We start from the raw sequence: 21,933 nt of genomic DNA, 5'->3' as shown, positions 1-21,933 counted from the left end.
AATTTTGGCTTTCACGCAATGTTTCTTCCTCATATTCTCTTACCTGATCCAAAAAGTGAGTCCAGCGAAATGAAAGGTTTCTGTAGTGTAGTGGTTATCACGTTCGCCTAACACGCGAAAGGTCCCCAGCTCGAAACTGTGCATAAACATGTGTTTACTTCTTAAATTGGAGACGACTGGAGATATGACAGTTTCCTAAAGTTGCTTTTGGAACAGAACTTATTTGCTGATCATGTCTCTAACGACAAGCAAACATGCTGTGAAAGGCCAGTTAGCTCAGATGGTTTAGAGCGTGGTGATAATAACGCCAAGGTCGTGGGTTCAATCCCCATACTGGCCAAAGGCATTCTCCACTGGTAGCTAGCACATGTGCAAATGCCAAACTTGTACCTTCATGCTGTCACCATTGCATAATTGCTTTGAAAAGCTTGGAGTGGCACAGGGTCAACAGATTCCATGACAATATCCATTTCTCTGTCTATTCCACAAGCACTTTCCCCAAATTCTTTGACTCAAAGAGGAAATACAACATTTGGTTCCAAGGTGTAATCCTGTGGGTCTAATCTTTACTGGGCTAGAATTACAAGCATCAAACACATATGGTAGTATCACCATCTACCAATGCGTTCTTCATCTAATTGCTGGAGAATGATACAAATTTCTGGGGGACCTGAACACCTTCATTCAGCCTCTCAGACATCTTGTAAAACAACTTGTTAGTGTACAACAGGGGTCGGGAACCTATGGCTCGCGAGCCATATATGGCTCTTTTGATGGTCACATGTGGCTCGCAGACAAATCTTTAATTATACTTTTTTTTTCATTAGACCAGTCCTTCTCGGTCGCGATGCCAGAGGCGCGCAGTAGTAGCGGTGCTTGGAGAGAAAACTATCAGTTTACTATTATCTATTATTTCACAGAGTTTGTTCCACCCGGAAACCTGTGAATTGCCGTGCCTAAAACTGCACGCTCCCGTCTTTGAGGAAGAGCGCGCAGTTGCGGGGACGGGATGTGTGAGGAAGAAAGCCGGGGGGGGGGGGAGGGGGGCAGCAGGTGAATCTCGCAGGGATGGTAAAAACGTAAACCCGCTGCCTGTCACTCACTGCGGCGTGTGAGTGTGTGTTTGGCTCCCCGTCTGCATGTGAGCAGTCTTTCTCACATCTACAGAACATTCAGACCTACGATCACGTTTAAAGTCTCAACGCCTGCAAGAAGCAGAAACTCACCAAGTATCAACCAGACTAGACAATCAGCAGAACTACCACGAGAAATACTCACCATTTATCAGCAACAGCATAACGATGTTATTAAAAAGAATCCACAGACCTATTGTACTTTAAAAATGTTGAAATTACATCAAATGCACACATTCATTTGTATTTTTAGTTTTAAAAATATTGTCGCGGACTCAGTTTAACTTGGCTGTTGGGCCACGTTAAAAGTTCTGGAGTTCATGGAACGCATCGATCAAGCAGTGATCTGATTGGCTCTTAGTTCTGTCGCTCAGCCTGTTGTTAGGTAGTTTGGACCAATGGGGTTCAGCTATGGGCCGAATAAGGGAAATGCGAGGACTGGAGCGGGAGCAGGGGAATATAAAGTTGGGAGAAGCGCTCTCTCTCGTCTCGGCGGGCGAGAATAAGGAGTTGCTGAATTAATTGTTGGGCGTTTGTTGCGGTTTACAGTAACCAGAATAAAGAACCTTAAAAGAGGTTAAGTCTCCGTGCCTCAGTGTGGGAAAGGGACGCTACATTATTGTATGTATGGCTCTTTCAAAATTACATTTAAAAATATGTGGCGTTTATGGCTCTCTTGGCCAAAAAGGTTCCCGACCCCTGGTGTACAAGATCACACAGGTTTCGGAGCGTCCGCAATTGTTGTTTTACGCACATACCTTGGCCCTTCTTTTCTCTAAAGTCATCAACAAGGTGTGTTATTTTAAAGTATCAACCACTAAGGTTTCCGTGGTGTAGTGGTTATCACGTTCGCCTCACACGCGAAAGGTCCCCAGCTCGAAACTGGGCAGAAACATTCATTTGATGAAAAGAAAAAAAGACGAACCATTTGGAGACCAGACAATAAACACAGCGCTACAGCATTTCTTTGCTCATGATGTACCTTCCACTAATCAAGTCACAACATGCCGTGGTCTGACATTGCTTAAACAAAACTGAGTGAAGAAAGTATTGTCCATTTATTTCAAGCTACATATCATGCATATGGAAGACTTTCCTCATCTCAAGGCAATAGAACCGGGCTCACATTCCCAAGATAAATCATTGGAACCTCATGTTGAATTGAAATGGATAAAGAATTTAACTCCAAATTTTGGCTTTCACGCAATGTTTCTTCCTCATATTCTCTTACCTGATCCAAAAAGTAAGTCCAGCAACATGAAAGGTTTCTGTAGTCTAGTGGTTATCACGTTCGCTTAACACGCGAAAGGTCCCCAGCTCTAAACTGGGCAGAAGCATTTGTTTACTTCTTAAATTGGAGACGTCTGGAGATATGACAGTTTTGTAGGGTTGCTTTTGGAACAGAACTTATTTGCTGATCATGTCTCTAACGACAAGCAAACATGCTGTGAAAGGCCAGTTAGCTCAGATGGTTTAGAGCGTGGTGATAATAACGCCAAGGTCGTGGGTTCAATCCCCATACTGGCCAAATGCATTCTCCACTGGTAGCTAGCACATGTGCAAATGCCAAACTTGTACCTTCATGCTGTCACCAGTGCATAATTGCTTTAAAAAGCTTGGAGTGGCACAGGGTCAACAGATTCCATGACAATATCCATTTCTCTGTCTATTCCACAAGCACTTTCCCCAAGTTCTTAGACTCAAAGAGGAAATACAACATTTGGTTCCAAGGTGTAATCCTGTGGGTCTCATCTTTACTGGGCTAGAATTACAAGCATCAAACACATATGGTAGTATCACCATCTACCAATGCGTTCTTCATCTAATTGCTGGAGAATGATACAAATTTCTGGGGGACCTGAACACCTTCATTCAGCCTCTCAGACATCTTGTAAAACAACTTGTTAGTGTACAACAGGGGTCGGGAACCTATGGCTCGCGAGCCATATATGGCTCTTTTGATGGTCACATGTGGCTCGCAGACAAATCTTTAATTATACTTTTTTTTTCATTAGACCAGTCCTTCTCGGTCGCGATGCCAGAGGCGCGCAGTAGTAGCGGTGCTTGGAGAGAAAACTATCAGTTTACTATTATCTATTATTTCACAGAGTTTGTTCCACCCGGAAACCTGTGAATTGCCGTGCCTAAAACTGCACGCTCCCGTCTTTGAGGAAGAGCGCGCAGTTGCGGGGACGGGATGTGTGAGGAAGAAAGCCGGGGGGGGGGGGGGAGGGGGGCAGCAGGTGAATCTCGCAGGGATGGTAAAAACGTAAACCCGCTGCCTGTCACTCACTGCGGCGTGTGAGTGTGTGTTTGGCTCCCCGTCTGCATGTGAGCAGTCTTTCTCACATCTACAGAACATTCAGACCTACGATCACGTTTAAAGTCTCAACGCCTGCAAGAAGCAGAAACTCACCAAGTATCAACCAGACTAGACAATCAGCAGAACTACCACGAGAAATACTCACCATTTATCAGCAACAGCATAACGATGTTATTAAAAAGAATCCACAGACCTATTGTACTTTAAAAATGTTGAAATTACATCAAATGCACACATTCATTTGTATTTTTAGTTTTAAAAATATTGTCGCGGACTCAGTTTAACTTGGCTGTTGGGCCACGTTAAAAGTTCTGGAGTTCATGGAACGCATCGATCAAGCAGTGATCTGATTGGCTCTTAGTTCTGTCGCTCAGCCTGTTGTTAGGTAGTTTGGACCAATGGGGTTCAGCTATGGGCCGAATAAGGGAAATGCGAGGACTGGAGCGGGAGCAGGGGAATATAAAGTTGGGAGAAGCGCTCTCTCTCGTCTCGGCGGGCGAGAATAAGGAGTTGCTGAATTAATTGTTGGGCGTTTGTTGCGGTTTACAGTAACCAGAATAAAGAACCTTAAAAGAGGTTAAGTCTCCGTGCCTCAGTGTGGGAAAGGGACGCTACATTATTGTATGTATGGCTCTTTCAAAATTACATTTAAAAATATGTGGCGTTTATGGCTCTCTTGGCCAAAAAGGTTCCCGACCCCTGGTGTACAAGATCACACAGGTTTCGGAGCGTCCGCAATTGTTGTTTTACGCACATACCTTGGCCCTTCTTTTCTCTTTTTTTTTTTTTTTTTTTTTTTTTTTTTTTTTTTTTTAAACTTGTCCTGTCCAACAGCTGGGCAGACAGATGAGAGCTGAGGGCCTCTTGTGTTGGACAGATTTTACTTTAACAAGAGGGGTTATTAATCTTCAGACAAACCAAAGGTATGTCTGGATAAACCCCTTTTGTAATTGAGGCCAAACTTTATTAATTTCAATCATGTCTGAAAATCTTTGGTGTTGGACCGGACGGAAAAGGAAAGAGGGGAAGAAGAGAGAGGGACGATAGAGAGAGGGGGGGTAGGGGGTGATAATAGGAGGGGAAGGGGGATAAGACCATGAAGCAGCATAAAGCAACAAGTTTACTGGTTGTTAATCATTATGGTAACGTTCAAATGTAGTACAATAAGGGCGGAGCCTGTCCACACACACACTCAAATGTTATAAACACACCTGCTAGCTGCAAAAATGTCCACCTGTCGACATATATACAAAACAGATAGTGTTCACACGCATACTTATGCCTTAAAACCAACTAGTGTGAAATATTTCAGTCATTCAGTCATGCAAACTGTAAGTGCAAAGGTGAGCTAACACCTGTGCTCAGGTGAGTGTTTATGTTCTTCTAAAATGGATGGTGGAACGTGGAAAGAAGGAGGGAGAGTGCCCAGCCATCCCCACCCCAAGACCCCCACCGCAGCAGCAGCGGCAGCCGGAATCCCCCCAACGCCACACGGGAACCGGCAGGGAACAACCGCCGCCCGGGCGACCAAGCCCGCCACCCAGGCCAGGGCCAGCAGGACCGCCGCAAGGCCCCCAGAGCCAGAGAGCAGGGAAGCACGGAGGGAGAGAGAGCGCCGCCCCAGCCCAACCAGGAGAGCAGCCCCCCCGCCGCGCCGGGAGAACCCAACGCAGGGCCCCACCGGAGACGGACGCCCACAGCCCCAGACGAGCACCCCACCACCACCCAGGAGTTCCGGGCATCCCCCCGCCCCAACCCCAGGTACGAGCCAGGACCCCCCAAGGGAGACCCGCTCCGCGCTCCAGGCAGCCATCCGCCCGGCCCGCGGCTGGTCCAGGGAGGAGCGGGGCAGGGGCCCGCCGCCCCCGCCCAAGAGGGGGGGAACCCCGGGGAAAAAAAGAGGGCCCACAAGGGGTGTTGTAAATATGGCCCGACCAGGCTCGGCCACAGTTGGAAATATGGCGGGGCCCAGCGCCCAGGAGCAAGGACCAGAACCCACCCCCCAGGGACACGAACACTCCCGGCTCAGATGTAATGTGAACCCCCCCGCCGCGCGGAGAGAGCACCGCCGGGCCCAGGAAGCCGGCACCCCGGGGACACGGCCGCCGTTGCAAAGGGGCCCGTACCCCCCACCAGGGAAGAGGCAGGGGACAGATGGCCCTAGGTCCCACCTTCCTTGCAAAATGTGTGTGCGTGTATGTGTGTTTGAGAGGGTGTGTGTGTGCATGTGTGTGTGTTTATGTTGGAATGTATATATTGAGGGGGGAGGGGTGTGTGTGCTAAGGGGGGTGCAGTTAAAATTGGCGGGTAGGGCACTGAGGGGACATCTCCTGATTACTCACAGTGACGTCCCCTCACCCTCCCCACCAAGGGACCCTAAATGTCTAAGGTGTGGTTAAAATTGGCGGGTAGGGTGCCAGGAGGACATCCGCTGCTTGCTGGCAGTGATGTCCAAGCACCCCCCCTACCAAGGGCCCTACATGTCTAAGGTGCAAATAAAACCGAAAGAGGGGGGGCCCACTCCATACGGCAACCATGGGAGGGGGGCCACTGCCTAGTAAACCCCCCCCCCCCAAGGCTCATCGCAGGCTAAGCCCCCCACCCCCTCACCCTATTATGAGGTTATATGAGGAAGGGGGTAAGTTGGGGACAGCTGGTAGACTGTCCCCCGGTGGTCAGACAGCTGCCCCCCCCCCCCCCCCCAGCAAGGGGGCCAGGCCCACCCAGCCCAGGGGCCCCACCCCCGGAGGCGCCGACACCCCAGGCCCAGCACCACCCCCCCCCACACAGAGAGAGAGGAGCCAGAAAGCGTCGGCCCCCCCCAGGAGCAAGCCCAGGCCCCCACCCCCAAACGCCGGCCCTGGAAGAGCTCTGGTCAGGCCTCGACGGGACCGAGGCAGCCGACCGGCCGGGGAAACCGCCGATGGCCTCAGCGGAGACCCCGACCCGTCAACCCCCCCTGCCCCGTACCAATAGTGCCCCCCCCCCTCCCCCAGAATGCCCCCCCACAAGGCAGGGCCGACAAGACCCCCCACCCCACCACCCCCCAGACCCCGCAGCCAAAGCGGATGACACCCAGAGCGACCGGGGGCCCCAAGAGGGCTGTCCCGTCCCGCCCCAGAGCCAGGGAAGGGCCGATCCCAGCCCCAGGTGTAGGTGGGAAGCCCATCCAGCGCCGCTGGGCCCACCCCCGAGCAGCGCCCCCCGCCAACCCCCCCCAGCACAGGCAAAGGGACCACCCCCCCAAGCCAAGCCAGACCACCACCCCACCCCCCCACCACGCACCCCCACACCCAAGCCCAGAGGACCATGCAGCGCCCCAGCCCGCCCAACCCAGGCGCCGGACCCGACCCCCCGACCAACGGAGCCCCCACCACCCCCCGCCAGGCACCGGAGGCCCCGACCCCCACCCCAGCCCACGGCAGAAGGGCAAGGAGCGGCGACGACCAGGCCCCCCCCACCCCCTAGGTCAAGGAGTTAGCTATGGGAGACCAGAGAGACTGAGTTCTTTCAAAGTTACTTGAACCTTGGGCTGACATTTTTTCCAAGCTGATATGATCAAGCAGCAGATTTCTGTGTTGACTTATATTTATATTTTTCTTGCTTTTCCAATTTATTAAAATAGTTTTTTTAGCAATGCAAAGAGTTATGAAAATGATAGAGCCTAATCCTCCTTCTACATCGATGGCACTCATGTCACCAAGCACACAAAGTGACGGTGAAGCTGTGATTGAAACCTTAAGCCAGACTGATAGATCGGCACATACCTGCTGCCAGAGAGCCTGGACAGGCGTGCAGAACCACAGTGCATGCATGTAATTGTCGGGTAGATTACTGTCACAGTGCTGACAAATGTCTGAGTTACTGAGACCCATCTTGAACATCCTCTGTCCAGTGTAGTAAATTCTGTGAAGAGTTTTGAAATGGATTAGCTGCAGATTTGGACTTTTTGTCAGTTTAAAGGTGTTTAGACAAAGTTCTGACCAAAAGCTTTCATCTGTGCTGATGCTCAAATCCGCATCCCATTTTGTTGTCGGAAGTGAAATATTATTATCTAAATTACATAAAAGTTTGTATATTTTGGAGAGAGTTTTATTCATTGTGAAATTGATCAGAGTGGTAACTACATCTGGTAGCTTTAAATCGTTGTCTCTGTATTTAAACTTTTTAGTAATAATTGATTTAAGTTGCTGATATTCCAAGAAGTTATATATTCCATGTTTGTCTTGAAGTTCCTGGGGAGTTATGAATCTTCTATCAATAATTATGTGCTCTAGTTGTTTTATGCCCCCTGCTTGCCAAGCTGGGAAGTGGATAATCTTTTTGTTTATGAGGATGTCTGGGTTGTTCCAGATGGGTGTCATTTTGCACGGTTGAATTGATGATTTTGATATTTTGAGAAATTCCCACCAGGCTGTTAAGGTGGCATTTATATTGGTACTTTTGAAACAATCCTGTCTTTTAACTATTTGGCTGATAAATGGAAGATCTGACAGGTTGATCTTTCCACATAACGCCTGTTCCAAGTCTAACCATGAGTTGGTTTCTGGATTATTTTTTAACCATTTTAAGATGTATTGTAGTCTATTTGCAAGAAAGTAATTGTGGAAATTAGGTAATTCTAATCCTCCACAGCTTTTTGCAGATTTTAAAGTTTTTAGACTAATTCTTGCAGGTTTATTGTTCCATAGAAAGCTTGATATGGATGAGTCTAATGTTTTGAACCATTTTAATGGCGGTTGTGTGGGAATCATTGAGAATAGATAATTAACTTTGGGTAAGATTTTCATTTTTACCGTGGCTATCTTGCCCATAAGGGACAGAGGCAGGTTGGTCCAGCGTGTTAGATCGTCCTGTATGTTTTTCAGTAATGGGGTGTAGTTTAGCTGCACCAGTTCTGATATTTTGGGGGGAAAATAAATACCTAGATATTTTATATTGCCTGATTTAACTGGTATTGTGGGTCCTTGCTCCGCATTACTGTTCAGTGGTAATAAAACAGATTTATTCCAATTAATGGAATAGTCTGATATAGAAGAGAATTCATTAATGATTGTTGCCGTTTCATTTACAGAATGTATATTACTTAAAAACAGTAATATGTCATCTGCATAGAGACTAATTTTATGATGGCTGTGTTTGGTTTTAATTCCTTTGATACTCTCATTCTGTCTTATTGCTGCAGCTAGAGGCTCGATAAATATTGCAAAAAGAGAGGGGGAGAGTGGGCAACCCTGTCTAGTTCCTCTTCCAAGAAAAAACCTGTTGGAAGTCTGTTTATTAGTTCTAACTGATGCATTGGGGTTGTGATATAATATTTTGATCCAATTGATGAATGATTCTCCAAACCCAAACTTATGGAGGGCAGCAATGAGGAACTTCCAATTTACTCTATCAAAGGCTTTTTCAGCATCCAGTGATAGTATAGTCATTTCCTGGTTTTTGATGGTGGCAAAGTCTATTATGTTAACGAGTCTGCGGACATTGTCATCCGAGTGTCTGCCTTTGATGAATCCAGTTTGATCAAGGTGAATTATGTGAGGAGTGACTTTTTCTATTCTCTGTGCTAGTGCTTTGCAGATAATTTTTACATCTGCATTAATTAAAGAAATGGGGCGATAGCTTGAAGGACTCGTGGGGTCTTTGTCTGGTTTTAGAAGAAGGATAATGTTGGCAGAGTTCATGTTAGGTGGTAGAGATTGGCTTTCATTGATAAATTTTACCGTTTTATAAAACGTTGGTGCCAGTTGTTCCCAGAATTCCTTATAAAACTCTGCTGGAAAGCCGTCGGGTCCTGGTGCTTTGCTGTTAGGCATAAGTAACAGAGCTTCATGAAGCTCAGACAACGAGAGCGGAGAGTCTAAATTTGTGATTTGATCTTCGTTTAACTTGGGCAGGTTTATATTGGTAAGAAATGAGTTGATGCTTTGTTCTGATGGATTGATCTGTGGAGCGTATAAGTTTTGATAAAAGTCTTTAAACGCATTATTAATTTTTACCGGGTCATGGGTGACATTCCCTGTTTTGTCCATAATAGAAGCGATTGTTGATTTTTCTTTATTAATTTTAAGCTGATTAGCTAGAAATTTGCCAGATTTATTCGAGTTTTCATATCTTTCCAGTCGAAGCCTTTGTATCTGGAATTGTGTTTGTTTATTGATGATGTCATTAAACTGCAGCTTTAAATTTTTCAGGTCGCCCAGTATGTGTTCCTGTGCAGAAGCAGCATAAGCAGTCTCCAGGGTTTTGATTTTATTTTCTAATTCTAATAAATCTGCTTTCTCTTTGCGTTTTTTATGCGTTGAATAAGAGATGATTTTCCCTCTCATGACTGCTTTTGCTGTTTCCCAAAGAATACTTGGTGATATTTCAGAAGTATTGTTGAATTCTAAGAAGGTTGCCCACTCTTTTTTAAAGAATTCAATAAATTCCTGGTCTTTTAACAGAGACGTATTAAATCTCCAGGTTGAACCTGAGGGTGTGGGTACTTCCCTTGAAATAGTAACAGAAACTGGTGCATGGTCACTGATAATAATTGGATGAATGTTGGAACTTTTAATTTCTTTCAAAAGGGAGTTACTGACTAATAAATAATCTAAACGAGAGTGTGAATGATGAACTGGAGAGAAAAAGGTGAACCCCTTAGTGTTTGGATGACATGAGCGCCAAGCGTCGCAGAGACCCAGATCATTCATGTACTGCTTTAGAATACTTGCAGACTGCCATGTACGCTGGTTTGCTGCTGTGCTGAGTCTGTCAAGTTCAGGGTCCATAACAAGGTTGACGTCTCCTCCTATAATGATTGTGGAGTCAGAGTGAGCTGAGAGTGAGGTGAAGAATCTGTGAAAGAAGGAAGAGTCGTCAACATTCGGACCATAGATGCTGGCGATGCAAAGGTCTTTATTCTGAATGGATATATTAATGATTACAAATCTGCCTTCTGGGTCAGTTACTGTGTCCTTATGAGTAAATGTAACATTTTTCTTAATCAAAACTGCAACCCCTCTTTGTTTGGAGTTGAAACTGGCAGAATACATAACTGGATACTGGGAACAGCACAGGAGATTACCAGCTGATAAAGATAAATGGGTCTCCTGCAGCAGAGCTATATCTGCTTTAAGATCATTCAGGTGATTTAACACTTTCAATCTCTTTGGCCCAGCGCCAAGTCCACGCACATTCCAGCTAACGATGTTAAGACTGTTCATAGCTGTTCTAACCGGGAGAGTGCAAGGCTAAATAGTGCGTGTGCCCGTCCGTGTGCGCGTGCCCGCTGTGCGTACCTGCTACACTGACAAGCGCTGTGCGTAGGAGGTGGACATGTCTTGGCTGTGAGCTGCATGTTACGTGCGTCCTGTGTGAGCCTAAGTGAGGTTTTTGCAGTTTGTCAACGTGTGTGTGCGGGATTGCGTGTGCATGCTCTTATGCGCGCTAGTATGCGCGCGCGCCCGTTCCGTGCATAAATAAATACTCACCGTGGTTGCGTTGACTTTACCTGATTCACATATGAGGACATGGGAAGGGGGGGGGACAAGAGAAAAGAGAGAGGGAAAGAAAAAGAACAAAAAACAAAAACAGCGAAACAACAACAGAAACATGAATGTGAGAGAAAGAAAAAACACTTTTCCTGAGAGGTGTGGATTATTGATGATCCGATTATTTCCTATTCAATTAAATAAGTTTGCGGGTTTCTTCTGGGCGTCGCAGATGTCAGTGCACCTCTGAAAGCCTTCAGCACAGCCAGGGTGTTACCTCTGGGTCCCGGAACAGCTTGCCATTCACAAAAAGTTTATCAACGGCAACCACCGCGCGTGCTCCAGCAGACAGGTGCTTCCTCCTCAGCGGGAAGAGGATTTTCCGCCGGCGGAGGATCTCGCCTGGAAACTGATCATTCACGCTGTAATGTGTGCCTTTCAGCTCGCGTCCTCTGCTTTTTACCTGCTCCTTTTGTTTATAATGTTCAAATTTAGCAACAATAGGACGGGGACGCTGATTGTCCGGCCTTTTCCCTCCGAGCCGGTGAACCCTGTGGAAGGAGATCTTCTGGACTTCCTCCTTGGGGATCTTCAGATGGTCTTCCAAAAAGGACCTCACCATGGCCTCGGGGACTTCTCCTGCCTCCTCTGGAACCCCGGAGATTACTAGATTGTCCCTCATGCTCCTTGACTGAAGATCCAGGAGGGTTTCCTTGATTGATCGGTTCTCCTCGGAGAGACGAGCGGTGTCGCTGCTCAGAGTCTTGACGGTCTCTCTGAGGGCCTTGTTCTCCTCTGCGAGCTCCCGCACCTGCTGCTGGCTGAATTCCAGAGACTCCCGCAGACCTTGAAATTCTCTATGGAGGATCTCCAGCAAGTTGAGGCGGCAATCAAAGCTGGAGAGCTTTTTATCAATCGAGTCCAGGATATCGCTCACGCCGCTGCCTGGAGAGGACACAGCCCCGGGAGAGTCCTCAGGCCGTCCACGCTTGGAGGAGGGGGTGGTGGTGGCGGTTTTGGGTTTCACCATGACGCAGGTATTGTAGCACTCGTCGATGTATTTCTCCAGGTCCTCCAGGCTGACAGAAGCTTAATACTCTTAACAGGTTATGTTAATTTGCCGGAAATATTTTAATATGGCGGAAAAAATGAAAACAAGATCGAAAATGTTTGTTCAAATGCTTACGCGCCGCCGAGTCGACTCACCACACTCGTCTCGCTGGGTCTCGCGATACTACAGCATCACGTCGTCGGATCTGGCCCTTCTTTTCTCTAAAGTCATCAACAAGGTGTGTTATTTTAAAGTATCAACCACTAAGGTTTCCGTGGTGTAGTGGTTATCACGTTCGCCTCACACGCGAAAGGTCCCCAGCTCGAAACTGGGCAGAAACATTCATTTGATGAAAAGAAAAAAAGACGAACCATTTGGAGACCAGACAATAAACACAGCGCTACAGCATTTCTTTGCTCATGATGTACCTTCCACTAATCAAGTCACAACATGCCGTGGTCTGACATTGCTTAAACAAAACTGAGTGAAGAAAGTATTGTCCATTTATTTCAAGCTACATATCATGCATATGGAAGACTTTCCTCATCTCAAGGCAATAGAACCGGGCTCACATTCCCAAGATAAATCATTGGAACCTCATGTTGAATTGAAATGGATAAAGAATTTAACTCCAAATTTTGGCTTTCACGCAATGTTTCTTCCTCATATTCTCTTACCTGATCCAAAAAGTAAGTCCAGCAACATGAAAGGTTTCTGTAGTCTAGTGGTTATCACGTTCGCTTAACACGCGAAAGGTCCCCAGCTCTAAACTGGGCAGAAGCATTTGTTTACTTCTTAAATTGGAGACGTCTGGAGATATGACAGTTTTGTAGGGTTGCTTTTGGAACAGAACTTATTTGCTGATCATGTCTCTAACGACAAGCAAACATGCTGTGAAAGGCCAGTTAGCTCAGATGGTTTAGAGCGTGGTGATAATAACGCCAAGGTCGTGGGTTCAATCCCCATACTGGCCAAATGCATTCTCCACTGGTAGCTAGCACATGTGCAAATGCCAAACTTGTACCTTCATGCTGTCACCAGTGCATAATTGCTTTAAAAAGCTTGGAGTGGCACAGGGTCAACAGATTCCATGACAATATCCATTTCTCTGTCTATTCCACAAGCACTTTCCCCAAGTTCTTAGACTCAAAGAGGAAATACAACATTTGGTTCCAAGGTGTAATCCTGTGGGTCTCATCTTTACTGGGCTAGAATTACAAGCATCAAACACATATGGTAGTATCACCATCTACCAATGCGTTCTTCATCTAATTGCTGGAGAATGATACAAATTTCTGGGGGACCTGAACACCTTCATTCAGCCTCTCAGACATCTTGTAAAACAACTTGTTAGTGTACAAGATCACACAGGTTTCGGAGCGTCCGCAATTGTTGTTTTACGCACATACCTTGGCCCTTCTTTTCTCTAAAGTCATCAACAAGGTGTGTTATTTTAAAGTATCAACCACTAAGGTTTCTGTAGTGTAGTGGTTATCACGTTCGCCTCACACGCGAAAGGTCCCCAGCTCGAAACTGGGCAGAAACATTCATTTGATGAAAAGAAATAAAGCCGAACCATTTGGAGACCAGACAATAAACACAGCGCTACAGCATTTCTTTGCTCATGATATACCTTCCACTTATCAAGTCACAACATGCCGTGGTCTGACATTGCTTATTCAAAACTGAGTGAAGAAAGTATTGTCCATTTATTTCAAGCTACAAATCATGCATATGGAAGAAAATCCTCATCTCAAGGCAATAGCACCGGGCTCACATTCCCAAGAAAAAGCATTGGATCCTCATGATGAACTGAAAAGGATGAAGAATTTAACTCCAAATTTTGGCTTTCACGCAATGTTTCTTCCTCATATTCTCTTACCTGATCCAAAAAGTGAGTCCAGCGAAATGAAAGGTTTCTGTAGTGTAGTGGTTATCACGTTCGCCTAACACGCGAAAGGTCCCCAGCTCGAAACTGTGCATAAACATGTGTTTACTTCTTAAATTGGAGACGTCTGGAGATATGACAGTTTCCTAAAGTTGCTTTTGGAACAGAACTTATTTGCTGATCATGTCTCTAACGACAAGCAAACATGCTGTGAAAGGCCAGTTAGCTCAGATGGTTTAGAGCGAGGTGCTAATAACGCCAAGGTCATGGGTTCAATCCCCATACTGGCCAAAGGCATTCTCCACTGGTAGCTAGCACATGTGCAAATGCCAAACTTGTACCTTCATGCTGTCACCAGTGCATAATTGCTTTAAAAAGCTTGGAGTGGCACAGGGTCAACAGATTCCATGACAATATCCATTTCTCTGTCTATTCCACAAGCACTTTCCCCAAATTCTTAGACTCAAAGAGGAAATACAACATTTGGTTCCAAGGTGTAATCCTGTGGGTCTCATCTTTACTGGGCTAGAATTACAAGCATCAAACACATATGGTAGTATCACCATCTACCAATGCGTTCTTCATCTAATTGCTGGAGAATGATACAAATTTCTGGGGGACCTGAACACCTTCATTCAGCCTCTCAGACATCTTGTAAAACAACTTGTTAGTGTACAAGATCACACAGGTTTCGGAGCGTCCGCAATTGTTGTTTTACGCACATACCTTGGCCCTTCTTTTCTCTAAAGTCATCAACAAGGTGTGTTATTTTAAAGTATCAACCACTAAGGTTTCTGTAGTGTAGTGGTTATCACGTTCGCCTCACACGCGAAAGGTCCCCAGCTCGAAACTGGGCAGAAACATTCATTTGATGAAAAGAAATACAGACAAACCATTTGGAGACCAGACAATAAACACAGCGCTACAGCATTTCTTTGCTCATGATGTACCTTCCACTAATCAAGTCACAACATGCCGTGGTCTGACATTGCTTAAACAAAACTGAGTGAAGAAAGTATTGTCCATTTATTTCAAGCTACAAATCATGCATATGGAAGACTTTCCTCATCTCAAGGCAATAGAACCGGGCTCACATTCCCAAGATAAATCATTGGAACCTCATGTTGAATTGAAATGGATAAAGAATTTAACTCCAAATTTTGGCTTTCACGCAATGTTTCTTCCTCATATTCTCTTACCTGATCCAAAAAGTAAGTCCAGCAACATGAAAGGTTTCTGTAGTCTAGTGGTTATCACGTTCGCTTAACACGCGAAAGGTCCCCAGCTCTAAACTGGGCAGAAGCATTTGTTTACTTCTTAAATTGGAGACGTCTGGAGATATGACAGTTTTGTAGGGTTGCTTTTGGAACAGAACTTATTTGCTGATCATGTCTCTAACGACAAGCAAACATGCTGTGAAAGGCCAGTTAGCTCAGATGGTTTAGAGCGTGGTGATAATAACGCCAAGGTCGTGGGTTCAATCCCCATACTGGCCAAATGCATTCTCCACTGGTAGCTAGCACATGTGCAAATGCCAAACTTGTACCTTCATGCTGTCACCAGTGCATAATTGCTTTAAAAAGCTTGGAGTGGCACAGGGTCAACAGATTCCATGACAATATCCATTTCTCTGTCTATTCCACAAGCACTTTCCCCAAGTTCTTAGACTCAAAGAGGAAATACAACATTTGGTTCCAAGGTGTAATCCTGTGGGTCTCATCTTTACTGGGCTAGAATTACAAGCATCAAACACATATGGTAGTATCACCATCTACCAATGCGTTCTTCATCTAATTGCTGGAGAATGATACAAATTTCTGGGGGACCTGAACACCTTCATTCAGCCTCTCAGACATCTTGTAAAACAACTTGTTAGTGTACAAGATCACACAGATTTCGGAGCGTCCGCAATTGTTGTTTTACGCACATACCTTGGCCCTTCTTTTCTCTAAAGTCATCAACAAGGTGTGTTATTTTAAAGTATCAACCACTAAGGTTTCTGTAGTGTAGTGGTTATCACGTTCGCCTCACACGCGAAAGGTCCCCAGCTCGAAACTGGGCAGAAACATTCATTTGATGAAAAGAAATAAAGCCGAACCATTTGGAGACCAGACAATAAACACAGCGCTACAGCATTTCTTTGCTCATGATATACCTTCCACTAATCAAGTCACAACATGCCGTGGTCTGACATTGCTTATTCAAAACTGAGTGAAGAAAGTATTGTCCATTTATTTCAAGCTACAAATCATGCATATGGAAGAAAATCCTCATCTCAAGGCAATAGCACCGGGCTCACATTCCCAAGAAAAAGCATTGGATCCTCATGATGAACTGAAAAGGATGAAGAATTTAACTCCAAATTTTGGCTTTCACGCAATGTTTCTTCCTCATATTCTCTTACCTGATCCAAAAAGTGAGTCCAGCGAAATGAAAGGTTTCTGTAGTCTAGTGGTTATCACGTTCGCTTAACACGCGAAAGGTCCCCAGCTCTAAACTGGGCAGAAGCATTTGTTTACTTCTTAAATTGGAGACGTCTGGAGATATGACAGTTTTGTAGGGTTGCTTTTGGAACAGAACTTATTTGCTGATCATGTCTCTAACGACAAGCAAACATGCTGTGAAAGGCCAGTTAGCTCAGATGGTTTAGAGCGTGGTGATAATAACGCCAAGGTCGTGGGTTCAATCCCCATACTGGCCAAAGGCATTCTCCACTGGTAGCTAGCACATGTGCAAATGCCAAACTTGTACCTTCATGCTGTCACCAGTGCATAATTGCTTTAAAAAGCTTGGAGTGGCACAGGGTCAACAGATTCCATGACAATATCCATTTCTCTGTCTATTCCACAAGCACTTTCCCCAAGTTCTTAGACTCAAAGAGGAAATACAACATTTGGTTCCAAGGTGTAATCCTGTGGGTCTCATCTTTACTGGGCTAGAATTACAAGCATCAAACACATATGGTAGTATCACCATCTACCAATGCGTTCTTCATCTAATTGCTGGAGAATGATACAAATTTCTGGGGGACCTGAACACCTTCATTCAGCCTCTCAGACATCTTGTAAAACAACTTGTTAGTGTACAAGATCACACAGGTTTCGGAGCGTCCGCAATTGTTGTTTTACGCACATACCTTGGCCCTTCTTTTCTCTAAAGTCATCAACAAGGTGTGTTATTTTAAAGTATCAACCACTAAGGTTTCTGTAGTGTAGTGGTTATCACGTTCGCCTCACACGCGAAAGGTCCCCAGCTCGAAACTGGGCAGAAACATTCATTTGATGAAAAGAAATAAAGCCGAACCATTTGGAGACCAGACAATAAACACAGCGCTACAGCATTTCTTTGCTCATGATATACCTTCCACTAATCAAGTCACAACATGCCGTGGTCTGACATTGCTTATTCAAAACTGAGTGAAGAAAGTATTGTCCATTTATTTCAAGCTACAAATCATGCATATGGAAGAAAATCCTCATCTCAAGGCAATAGAACCGGGCTCACATTCCCAAGATAAATCATTGGAACCTCATGTTGAATTGAAATGGATAAAGAATTTAACTCCAAATTTTGGCTTTCACGCAATGTTTCTTCCTCATATTCTCTTACCTGATCCAAAAAGTAAGTCCAGCAACATGAAAGGTTTCTGTAGTCTAGTGGTTATCACGTTCGCTTAACACGCGAAAGGTCCCCAGCTCTAAACTGGGCAGAAGCATTTGTTTACTTCTTAAATTGGAGACGTCTGGAGATATGACAGTTTTGTAGGGTTGCTTTTGGAACAGAACTTATTTGCTGATCATGTCTCTAACGACAAGCAAACATGCTGTGAAAGGCCAGTTAGCTCAGATGGTTTAGAGCGTGGTGATAATAACGCCAAGGTCGTGGGTTCAATCCCCATACTGGCCAAAGGCATTCTCCACTGGTAGCTAGCACATGTGCAAATGCCAAACTTGTACCTTCATGCTGTCACCAGTGCATAATTGCTTTAAAAAGCTTGGAGTGGCACAGGGTCAACAGATTCCATGACAATATCCATTTCTCTGTCTATTCCACAAGCACTTTCCCCAAGTTCTTAGACTCAAAGAGGAAATACAACATTTGGTTCCAAGGTGTAATCCTGTGGGTCTCATCTTTACTGGGCTAGAATTACAAGCATCAAACACATATGGTAGTATCACCATCTACCAATGCGTTCTTCATCTAATTGCTGGAGAATGATACAAATTTCTGGGGGACCTGAACACCTTCATTCAGCCTCTCAGACATCTTGTAAAACAACTTGTTAGTGTACAAGATCACACAGGTTTCGGAGCGTCCGCAATTGTTGTTTTACGCACATACCTTGGCCCTTCTTTTCTCTAAAGTCATCAACAAGGTGTGTTATTTTAAAGTATCAACCACTAAGGTTTCTGTAGTGTAGTGGTTATCACGTTCGCCTCACACGTGAAAGGTCCCCAGCTCGAAACTGGGCAGAAACATTCATTTGATGAAAAGAAATAAAGCCGAACCATTTGGAGACCAGACAATAAACACAGCGCTACAGCATATCTTTGCTCATGATATACCTTCCACTAATCAAGTCACAACATGCCGTGGTCTGACATTGCTTATTCAAAACTGAGTGAAGAAAGTATTGTCCATTTATTTCAAGCTACAAATCATGCATATGGAAGAAAATCCTCATCTCAAGGCAATAGCACCGGGCTCACATTCCCAAGAAAAAGCATTGGATCCTCATGATGAACTGAAAAGGATGAAGAATTTAACTCCAAATTTTGGCTTTCACGCAATGTTTCTTCCTCATATTCTCTTACCTGATCCAAAAAGTGAGTCCAGCGAAATGAAAGGTTTCTGTAGTGTAGTGGTTATCACGTTCGCCTAACACGCGCAAGGTCCCCAGCTCTAAACTGGGCAGAAACATGTGTTTACTTCTTAAATTGGAGACGTCTGGAGATATGACAGTTTCCTAAAGTTGCTTTTGGAACAGAACTTATTTGCTGATCATGTCTCTAACGACAAGCAAACATGCTGTGAAAGGCCAGTTAGCTCAGATGGTTTAGAGCGAGGTGCTAATAACGCCAAGGTCATGGGTTCAATCCCCATACTGGCCAAAGGCATTCTCCACTGGTAGCTAGCACATGTGCAAATGCCAAACTTGTACCTTCATGCTGTCACCAGTGCATAATTGCTTTAAAAAGCTTGGAGTGGCACAGGGTCAACAGATTCCATGACAATATCCATTTCTCTGTCTATTCCACAAGCACTTTCCCCAAATTCTTAGACTCAAAGAGGAAATACAACATTTGGTTCCAAGGAGTAATCCTGTGGGTCTTATCTTTACTAGGCTAGAATTACAAGCATCAAACACATATGGTAGTATCACCATCTACCAATGCGTTCTTCATCTAATTGCTGGAGAACGATACAAATTTCTGGGGGACCCGAACAACTTCATTCAGCCTCTTATACATCTTGTAAAACAACTTGTTAGTGTACAAGATCACACAGGTTTCGGAGCGTCCGCAATTGTTGTTTTACGCACATACCTTGGCCCTTCTTTTCTCTAAAGTCATCAACAAGGTGTGTTATTTTAAAGCATCAACCACTAAGGTTTCTGTAGTGTAGTGGTTATCACGTTCGCCTCACACGCGAAAGGTCCCCAGCTCGAAACTGGGCAGAAACATTCATTTGATGAAAAGAAATACAGACAAACCATTTGGAGACCAGACAATAAACACAGCGCTACAGCATTTCTTTGATCATGATGTACCTTCCACTAATCAAGTCACAACATGCCGTGGTCTGACATTGCTTAAACAAAACTGAGTGAAGAAAGTATTGTCCATTTATTTCAAGCTACAAATCATGCATATGGAAGACTTTCCTCATCTCAAGGCAATAGAACCGGGCTCACATTCCCAAGATAAATCATTGGAACCTCATGTTGAATTGAAATGGATAAAGAATTTAACTCCAAATTTTGGCTTTCACGCAATGTTTCTTCCTCATATTCTCTTACCTGATCCAAAAAGTAAGTCCAGCAACATGAAAGGTTTCTGTAGTCTAGTGGTTATCACGTTCGCTTAACACGCGAAAGGTCCCCAGCTCTAAACTGGGCAGAAGCATTTGTTTACTTCTTAAATTGGAGACGTCTGGAGATATGACAGTTTTGTAGGGTTGCTTTTGGAATAGAACTTATTTGCTGATCATGTCTCTAACGACAAGCAAACATGCTGTGAAAGGCCAGTTAGCTCAGATGGTTTAGAGCGTGGTGCTAATAACGCCAAGGTCGTGGGTTCAATCCCCATACTGGCCAAAGCCATTCTCCACTGGTAGCTAGCACATGTGCAAATGCCAAACTTGTACCTTCATGCTGTCACCAGTGCATAATTGCTTTGAAAAGCTTGGAGTGGCACAGGGTCAACAGATTCCATGACAATATCCATTTCTCTGTCTATTCCACAAGCACTTTCCCCAAATTCTTTGACTCAAAGAGGAATTACAACATTTGGATCCAAGGAGTAATCCTTTGGGTCTTATCTTTACTGGGCTAGAATTACAAGCATCAAACACATATGGTAGTATCACCATCTACCAATGCGTTCTTCATCTAATTGCTGGAGAATGATACAAATTTCTGGGGGACCTGAACACCTTCATTCAGCCTCTCATACATCTTGTAAAACAACTTGTTAGTGCCAAACTTGTACCTTCATGCTGTCACCAGTGCATAATTGCTTGGAGTGGCACAGGGTCAACAGATTCCATGACAATATCCATTTCTCTGTCTATTCCACAAGCACTTTCCCCAAATTCTTTGACTCAAAGAGGAAATACAACATTTGGTTCCAAGGTGTAATCCTGTGGGTCTAATCTTTACTGGGCTAGAATTACAAGCATCAAACACATATGGTAGTATCACCATCTACCAATGCGTTCTTCATCTAATTGCTGGAGAATGATACAAATTTCTGGGGGACCTGAACACCTTCATTCAGCCTCTCATACATCTTGTAAAACAACTTGTTAGTGTACAAGATCACACAGGTTTCAGAGCGTCCGCAAATGTTGTTTTACGCACATACCTTGGCCCTTCTTTTCTCTAAAGTCATCAACAAGGTGTGTTATTTTAAAGTATGAACCAATAAGGTTTCTGTAGTGTAGTGGTTATCACGTTCGCCTCACACGCGAAAGGTCCCCAGCTCGAAACTGGGCAGAAACATTCATTTGATGAAAAGAAATAAAGCAGAACCATTTGGAGACCAGACAATAAACACAGCGCTACAGCATTTCTTTGCTCATGATGTACCTTCCACTAATCAAGTCACAACATGCCGTGGTCTTACATTGCTTATACAAAACTGAGTGAAGAAAGTATTGTCCATTTATTTCAAGCTACAAATCATGCATATGGAAGACTTTTCTCATCTCAAGGCAATAGAACCGGGCTCACATTCCCAAGATAAATCATTGGAACCTCATGTTGAATTGAAATGGATAAAGAATTTAACTCCAAATTTTGGCTTTCACGCAATGTTTCTTCCTCATATTCTCTTACCTGATCCAAAAAGTAAGTCCAGCAACATGAGAGGTTTCTGTAGTGTAGTGGTTCTCACGTTCGCTTAACACGCGAAAGGTCCCCAGCTCTAAACTGGGCAGAAGCATGTGTTTACTTCTTAAATTGGAGACGTCTGGAGATATGACAGTTTTGTAGTGTTGCTTTTGGAACATAACTTATTTGCTGATCATGTCTCAAACGACAAGCAAACATGCTGTGAAAGGCCAGTTAGCTCAGATGGTTTAGAGCGTGGTGCTAATAACGCCAAGGTCATGGGTTCAATCCCCATACTGGCCAAAGGCATTCTCCACTGGTAGCTAGCACATGTGCAAATGCCAAACTTGTACCTTCATGCTGTCACCAGTGCATAATTGCTTTGAAAAGCTTGGAGTGGCACAGGGTCAACAGATTCCATGACAATATCCATTTCTCTGTCTATTCCACAAGCACTTTCCCCAAATTCTTTGACTCAAAGAGGAAATACAACATTTGGATCCAAGGAGTA

The 21,933-nt window shown here is 44.6% G+C and overlaps 1 protein-coding gene and 10 non-coding genes across 11 annotated transcripts in view; all 11 read left to right on the top strand.

The window, feature by feature from the left end:
- Positions 1 to 21,933, top strand: part of LOC101159213 (dehydrogenase/reductase SDR family member 13) — a 336,613-nt gene that overhangs the window by 228,736 nt on the left and 85,944 nt on the right. The window lies entirely within an intron of this gene.
- Positions 1,956 to 2,028, top strand: trnav-cac (transfer RNA valine (anticodon CAC)). The gene has a single exon. It is a non-coding gene; the product is annotated as a tRNA-Val (tRNA).
- Positions 12,251 to 12,323, top strand: trnav-cac (transfer RNA valine (anticodon CAC)). Its single transcript has one exon. It is a non-coding gene; the product is annotated as a tRNA-Val (tRNA).
- Positions 13,456 to 13,528, top strand: trnav-cac (transfer RNA valine (anticodon CAC)). The gene has a single exon. It is a non-coding gene; the product is annotated as a tRNA-Val (tRNA).
- On the top strand, positions 14,661 to 14,733 carry trnav-cac (transfer RNA valine (anticodon CAC)). Its single transcript has one exon. It is a non-coding gene; the product is annotated as a tRNA-Val (tRNA).
- trnav-cac (transfer RNA valine (anticodon CAC)) lies at positions 15,866 to 15,938 on the top strand. Its single transcript has one exon. It is a non-coding gene; the product is annotated as a tRNA-Val (tRNA).
- trnav-cac (transfer RNA valine (anticodon CAC)) lies at positions 17,071 to 17,143 on the top strand. The gene has a single exon. It is a non-coding gene; the product is annotated as a tRNA-Val (tRNA).
- Positions 18,276 to 18,348, top strand: trnav-cac (transfer RNA valine (anticodon CAC)). The gene has a single exon. It is a non-coding gene; the product is annotated as a tRNA-Val (tRNA).
- On the top strand, positions 19,481 to 19,553 carry trnav-cac (transfer RNA valine (anticodon CAC)). The gene has a single exon. It is a non-coding gene; the product is annotated as a tRNA-Val (tRNA).
- Positions 21,020 to 21,092, top strand: trnav-cac (transfer RNA valine (anticodon CAC)). The gene has a single exon. It is a non-coding gene; the product is annotated as a tRNA-Val (tRNA).
- On the top strand, positions 21,651 to 21,725 carry trnai-aau (transfer RNA isoleucine (anticodon AAU)). The gene has a single exon. It is a non-coding gene; the product is annotated as a tRNA-Ile (tRNA).

The sequence above is a fragment of the Oryzias latipes genome, chromosome 13, assembly GCF_053564925.1.
Source record: "Oryzias latipes strain Hd-rR chromosome 13, Olatipes_Hd-rR_3.1".
Lineage (NCBI taxonomy): Eukaryota > Metazoa > Chordata > Actinopteri > Beloniformes > Adrianichthyidae > Oryzias > Oryzias latipes.
This window is presented reverse-complemented; position numbering and strand designations above follow the sequence as displayed.